Source organism: Montipora capricornis, chromosome 3 (assembly GCF_036669925.1).
Source record: "Montipora capricornis isolate CH-2021 chromosome 3, ASM3666992v2, whole genome shotgun sequence".
Lineage (NCBI taxonomy): Eukaryota > Metazoa > Cnidaria > Anthozoa > Scleractinia > Acroporidae > Montipora > Montipora capricornis.
The window spans coordinates 49029692-49037191 of record NC_090885.1 but is presented as its reverse complement, the minus strand read 5'-3'; the positions used below and the strand labels follow the sequence as shown (position 1 = coordinate 49037191).

Here is a 7500-nt window from a genome sequence, read left to right as displayed (position 1 = left end):
GTCACCATGAAAGAAGTGTGTACGGTTAATAAACTTGGTCAACAAATTGCAGTAAAGAATATACCTTCTGACAGCTTTCACCCGGCTATAGTTCAATAGCCAGGTAAATGGGAAACCGAATCTAGTGCAATTGTAAGAAGAGATATAAATATCTGGCATTACAGAACAACGAAGTCCGAAGCATTTTGGGTGGTAAATCATCAGAAGACGGTTTTTGGGCTCTCGTTGGGTCAATCGTAATTGAAACCTGAATTAGACCTTGATTTCGAGAAGCACGGAGTCTTAAAAAGTCCCCTAAATAATTGTTACTCAAATAAACTCAAAACTGTTAAAACGGTACGGAAATTATTCATTTACCTTTGACGGCTGGTATGAAGGTTGTCAATTACCACCTGATTGAACCTGATCGAATAAATGCCCTGGATGGAAATTAAAAACGTGGATAAGACAAAAAAACAAAATTTTAATAGATTTTAAGGTAAAAATAACGGGTAATATAAATACGACGTTTCAACCTCGCTTCGGTTGAAAGTAAAAAACTGACATATATGGCGGAAAAGTTGCATTAATATTCACACAATATACAAATGGTAAAATTGTAAAAAAAGAAATAACTCACCTTCTAACTGATTACATACAACAATTAAGGAAAATGTAAAGCCAGGCAAAAACCATTTCAAAAATTAACAACTCAAATTAACTGAAATGTTCAGCGTGACTCAATAAGTGCAAAAGCATTTACATGTAAATAATATGTTTCTTATTGTATTTTATGACACATTTTTAGCATTTTGTTTCTTGTATGTAAGTAGTCATTTCTTTTTTTGCATTCATGATTTTTAATATTAAAGAAATATTACATATTAAGTAACTTTTGCATCTCTTCTATATGTGATCCAAAAGGTCTAGATAGCAACAGAAACATATACAGTCCTAGAAACAGTGCAACTTTCTTTAATTTACCAAACATGTTTCGACGGTACACCCGTCATCGTCAGAGTTACAAAGTTTGGATTTCATGGTTGCTCCTGTTCCGGGCATCCAACCTCCCAAGCAGTCATCAAGGAAAAACTCGTGAAACCAATTACGTTAGGGCCGCATTATTAGAACCTAATGGCTACCCTTCGTCTGTTATTTCTACCATCCTCAACAAGAAGCCACCCACACCTACAGTCCCTCCACCAGAAGAACTGGTTTCTATGTTTTTCAAATGGGTCCAACCATCGGATACGTATCATCAGGCAGGGTTGTGCATGCCTCCTTAACATCAATGGCCTAACCGAACCTCTAACAAGATTACTCCGCAACCATGAAATCCGCGTTGTCAACAAACCGTTCAAAATTCTTCAACAAGAATTCCCGTCCCCAAAGTACCGACAATCTTCAGATCTCCAATGTGATGTTGTTTATAAAATCCCATGTAAAGACTGCTCTTGGAAACATAGGAGAAACCGGAAATGCTTCCAAACCCGTAAAAAGGAACATCAACGAAACTTGAAAAACTACACAAAGGGCTCAAATGTTGCTAACCATGCGTGGCTAAATAATCATTCCATTGACTTTGATAATGCTTGAGTTATTGAGAAAGGAAAATACCGCGTTCGAGAAACACTAGAATCTTGGAACACAGCTAAAACTGTTGACGCGGATAATAATTCAAAACCGTTGCCTAGGCAATACTCCATTTTACTGTAATTAGAGTTCATCTACATTTAATTTCTTAGCTCTTTTCACACACTTTTTGTATTATATTGTAAAAAATTCGCTTATGGTCGTTGTAGCCTGAATCTGTTCTTTATATTTCATGAAGATAATCTCAGTATAAATGTCTTTTAAAATACACCTTGACTATGGACATCCGTCTCTTTTTAGCGGCGCTATAGCGGTTCAAAGTCGGCCAAAATCCCATACATTTACTGTAAATTTAGCCTTGTTTGCCCCCCAGCCAAGATAGCGCAAAAAACCGTGGAAGGGTCTATCCCGGCTCTCAACTTTGTACCCATTGTGAGTTGTCTGCTGACTTCAAAGTATTTGATGATCAGAGGATCATCCACCAACCATCCAAAAAATCGAGATATGACTCGAATACACAAGTGCCCAGGACCGTCCGCAACAAGAATAGTGTGCTGCTCGCCTCATGGCTCGTAGCAATGTTCTTGCTTTTAAATTAACGCCAGCAATGCCGCTGCCATCTTGCAGTGCCGTTTAGAATCTGTACAACTGGTGTTAAAGAAACATGGATAATTTTGCCTCAAATAAGTCAGTGTCACTTTCTCATTGTAACTCCACGCACGGCTTTTTGATCGCTTTTTCTCCGCCATAACGCTGCGAAAAAGTTCGAAACCCTTGCGATACGCTGTAAAACCGCATTAAAATCGAATCCGGTTTACTTGTGCGAATTTTGGATTGCAACTTGAGCGCGACAAAATTTGCATCAAGTTGCTCCGACAAAAATCGCATGTGTAAATGGACCTTCATATGTGAAAGCTCTTTAAAAAAAAAAAAAGTCTTCACGTTCTTACTAAGATATGAAGGTTAATCAGACTAAAAAGTTTTGGCAAGTTTATAAAAGAACATTTCGAGCACAAGAAAGGCAAATTATTTGATTGCACCGGACGTCACGACGACAAAACTTAAGCCTACATTTTTCTATTGTTTTGGCACAAACGTGGCCTTCTCATCACGTGAGTGCAATCAAAGAATATGTACTATCCTTTTTGAGAAACGATTCAAGAATAAGAACCTCCACCGGAAATCAGATTTGTTTTGCTTTTTTTTTTATAATTCAAGTCATAATACATACTGGAAATTCTTCATGAATTGAAATTTTGGATCTATGCTGGCTTGTTTAATAATAACAGTGGCCGTTTTTATACTCGGCTAGAGACGCATAATTCGTCTGGGACGAACTTGGGCAAACATTTTCTCCGCGTCTGTTAAATTCGTCTAGTATAAAGACGGCCACAAGACGCATAATTCGTCTGGACGGATTATGCGTCTCTCATGAGGAGCTTAACTTGGGTCAGGAATGTGGGTCCCCGCTGTTTAGGTAAAAAAAAATTTACCAAAATCTCAGTGGGAGTTGTAACAAGACTCACACTATAAGGCAGAGCGAGAGACAAAGAAGAGAGAGGTGTTAATCTCGACAAATTTGTTGGACCGACTTCCTCATAAAGTTTTTCATGACGACAAATATCTCAAATTACTTTAAAATAATTTTGAGTGACGAGTCAAAATACGGTCCAGAGGCACAATAAATCAATTTGAAATATTTTCTAAAACACGGTTTACAACGGCCAGCATGATGCAATTAAAAAATGGATTTTTTTTCTTTATTCTCTTTATTTCAAATTAATTTAAACACAGGCAAATTATATCTTAACTTTCAGGCTACCGAGATACAACTTGTCACGGTTTTGCCCGGCATACACTTTTCTCAACAGCAACGGTGAATTGGTTCTCTTCTGATTTTAAAGCAATCCATTTTTAAGTTTTATACTTACGGAACTCGATAACTGAGAAATAAATCTCAACAACCATTACTCCTTCGAACATCTGCTTCCCTAATTCTCCGGTTAAACATGAAACGCTAGTGATGTATTGGTGTATTTGTTAATTTAAACACAGGCAAATTATTTCTTAGTTAACTTTCAGGCTACCGAGATGCAACTTGTTTTGCCTGGCATACACTTTTCTCAACAGCAACGGTGAATTAGTTCTTTTCTGATGTTAAAGCAAACCATTTCTAAGTTTTATACTTATGGAACTCGATAACTGAGGCATAAAACTCAACAGCTATTACTCCTTCGAACATCTGCTTCCCTGATTCTCCGGTTAAACATAAAACGTTAGGGATGTATTGGTGTATTTGTTAATTTAAACACAAGCAAATTATTTCTTAACTTTCAGGCTACCGAGATGCAACTTGTTTTGCCTGGCATACACTTTTCTCAACAGCAACGGTGAATTGGTTCGTTTCTGATGTTAAAGCAATCCATTTTTAAGTTTTATACTTAGGGAACTCGATAACTGAGGAACAGCGAAATTTAGAATGCCAATTGTAGCTGTGTAAAATTTCATTCCGGGCTAATCGATTTCCCAGCATGTCACAGGCAGGCACATACAATATTAATAACATACTTATCGTTTTCCTGCTATCATGATATCCTGATATCATGAATTATATTTCAAGTTTATTACAAAGTGCGACAAGTGTTATTACAAAGTGCGACAGCTTTTTTATTACAAAGTGCGACAGGTATTACAAAGTGTGACAATTTTATTACAAAGTGCGACGATTATTACAAAGTGCGACAGTACAATGTAACCCTAGAGTCGTAAGAAGGCTGTATGTATTCCCGACTTCTACTTTGAATGGGAAAGGGGTTTATTTTAGTTGAATGCCTTACATTGTAACCTTAGAAACTAGGTATCTTCAGAAAAGCCGAAGTACGATCTAAAATCTAGTTTTATCCCCCTCGAATGCGTACTTCAGCACATCAAAACACGAAAAGGCGATAAGGCATCAAGTAAGGCTCAGTTGACTTGAGTTTCTGTCGCACTTATGGCCTATTTCGACCTAAGTATGACCTCGCTAATTCTGTCCACAGGCAAACATATGTTCCCTTCTGTTCGTCAATTGCTGTGCACTGCGGGTAGGTAGGGCATTTATTTTTTATTCTTTGGCAAACCAAACGATGAATAGCCGATTAGCGTTTTGAAACTACCACCTGCGACAGGAGTTGATATCAGTCATAGAGAGACTGGGACCGCTACGCCTGACTTGCGACTCAAAGGCTAACTATATTTCTTCTTGTTTTAAATTTCTGATTCTTCTTTTTAAAGCTTTTTAAAGCTTTCAATAGGATTTTGAGTAGGAAGCAAAAGTTCAGCAAACGTAGTTTTATGTCAGTTTTGTAATTGGAACTCGAATTTCAGTTAGTAGAATATCTGTGGAACGATTTCCTGCTTATTGACGCGTGGAAACTTTGGACAGGTTTAGAAAAGTGCTGAAGCGAATACCTCTAAAAGCCACGCACTGGAAATATCCCGAATAATAATATAATAATATATAATAAAATAATAATATCCCGAGAAATAGCGACCGTAAGATGCTGAGTTCAGTTGGATAGATGAGTGACTGCTCCAACGAGGTCTCTCTCCCCATCTCTCACTCTAGACGACAACAAGGTATATGAAAGTTACCGTCCCTGGGCTCGTGTTTGTTCCAGCTTGTACATGGTGGAAATAAACTAGCAACTTTCAAAAAGTCGACTTCACTTTAGAGTTTTTACATCAAAAAGTTTAAGCAACCAGAAAGTATCCTGCATGCGCACTTAAGGTAAAGGTATACGTTATTTAACGTCGGAAGTTCCTTTACTCACTGGAGAGTACTCTCCCAGGAAGCCAACGGTGCGCTCATTTTACCCCCCTCTTTCCATCAGTGCTCCATTTTAAGGGTATTTAAAGCCACTTAGGCTACACTGAAAGGAAAGAAGTCGAAATAAGGATGTGAGGTCCAGGGATCGAACACGGGACCTTATGCACCAAGGCCGCGCACTAGCCGACTGTGCCACTCTTGCTCCTAAGTTTTAGCATCAACCAAAAATACCAAGAGCCTGGTCAGTACTAACCATGCTTCAAGCAACCCGAGCCAAGTCTTCTCATATCTGAAATATCACTTTCACAAGGGGTGAATAAGTTGAACTTTAAATTATTCCTCAGGCTTACTCGGTTTGCTGCCTTTCAAAAATTTGAACCGCTTTTTCTTGCATGCTAAATAAGGGTACATTATAAGCCACAGCTCACTTCTTTTGGTGAAGAAAATGCCAACATTTGTGTTACTCAAAGAAACGTTTGCCGACAGCAGACTCGAGCAGAGAATTTTCTCCGGCTATCCGTTGCCGAGAAAAGACCCTGGTTGTTCTTTGTAATATGAATCAGTTCAAGGTCTCTCTCCCACTTAATTCGAAAAGAGTGAATTGGACCCTGGATTTAAGACTGCACTAACAACTGCCACACCCTAGCTACATTTCCCTCTTCTCGATTAAGAAAATAACACAAACAGCGGTGATAAACATTGTATTCCAACGCATTTTTTTATACAGAACTTGGCGTTTCGTATACTAGTCAACATACATTTCAAAAGTGACCGTTACGATTTTTGAAAACTGTATATACATATCGTACACATAAGAGGTCTGGAACCTAGACTGAGAAAAATGATGTGCAGCAGTACGTGTCTAGACATAATTAGGGAGCTTAAGCACGCGCACGGCAACCGGAAGAGAAAATTTCACGTGTTAGGACAATGGTGTCTCCCAGTTTTTTATACTAATCATCTCAACTTGAGAAAAGATACTTAGAAATGTAATTGTGGTTGTGTGAAAACCGTTTAAATGGAAAAAAAGCTTACTTCCGGTGGCCGTTCGCTTTTCAAAAACGCGCGTGCTTAAGCTCCCTAATGCGGACTAATAGCTAAAACAGCAACAACTTCTCACTACTAATATTGACATTGAGGGAAGGCTTTAGCTCTTGAGCCCTTCTCCTTCGAATCTGAACATCAAGTGAGGTTTTTGGGTGACTAAAGGGAACCTGGGATGCGCACCATGGGTATAACAGCATGGAAACCTTCTGCGTTATTTTGAAAGTTTGGATACAATTCGGGATGACACAGACGAATGAGACCAGCAAAAAATCTAAATTATGCATTGGTCACCCTTTATATTTTGCATAGTAGTAAACATCTGTCCAATCGCTAAGCTATTGAAAACTGTCCAAAAACTAAGCTAAAACACTTAACTTAAAAAGAATCGCGAACAGGTGTAGGTAGAAGCTATCCAATTCTTCGAAGGAACAGCTGATTTGCTATGAAGGAAATGTATTCCTTGGTAAGAACAAAACAACCAAATCCTCTGGAGGCCATCGACAAAACGTTGAGAATTAAAATCTTTGAACAGTCTTTTAACTTCTCATTTGAAACTGGCGCAACGAGATACCCTCAAAATTATTTTTAAAAGTGCTGTTGAAGTCTTGACTTCAAAATCGATAGTTAGAAAGCAGACTTTGTAAGTTCTTTAAACGCTTTCTTTATGTCCCTTTTCAAAAAAGCGTAGGCCAAAGGGTTCAAAGCTGAATTTGAAATTAATATCGGTATTTTGTAATCATCATCCTCGCACTTTTTATAGGAAAAGACCAATATAGAGCAGCGCATTAAAATGCTGTAACACACGAGGGTAAAGCCCACAATAATTGCTGTTATTTTCACTGAACTGCTGTCCCGGCTTTTTAAAAAAACTTCGTGGTTGAAACGTAACTGTTTTGCTAAAGTATTTGCGGCTCTTTTATGGTTAAACACAACTCGCACCATGGATCCAACGCAGAATACCAGCATAACACAAGGAAGAAACTCGTAGAAAGTGGCAATAATAATCATATAAATTCTTTTAAAGACAGGTTTGGAAAAAACGAGTCCGGCCATTGGGAAAATCAATTGTCCAA

General features: G+C 38.2%; 1 pseudogene; it reads right to left on the bottom strand.

Moving 5' to 3' along the window:
- Window positions 1-7051: 7051 nt before the first annotated feature.
- Window positions 7052-7500, bottom strand: part of LOC138040444 (histamine H2 receptor-like) — a 1131-nt pseudogene continuing 682 nt past the window's right edge.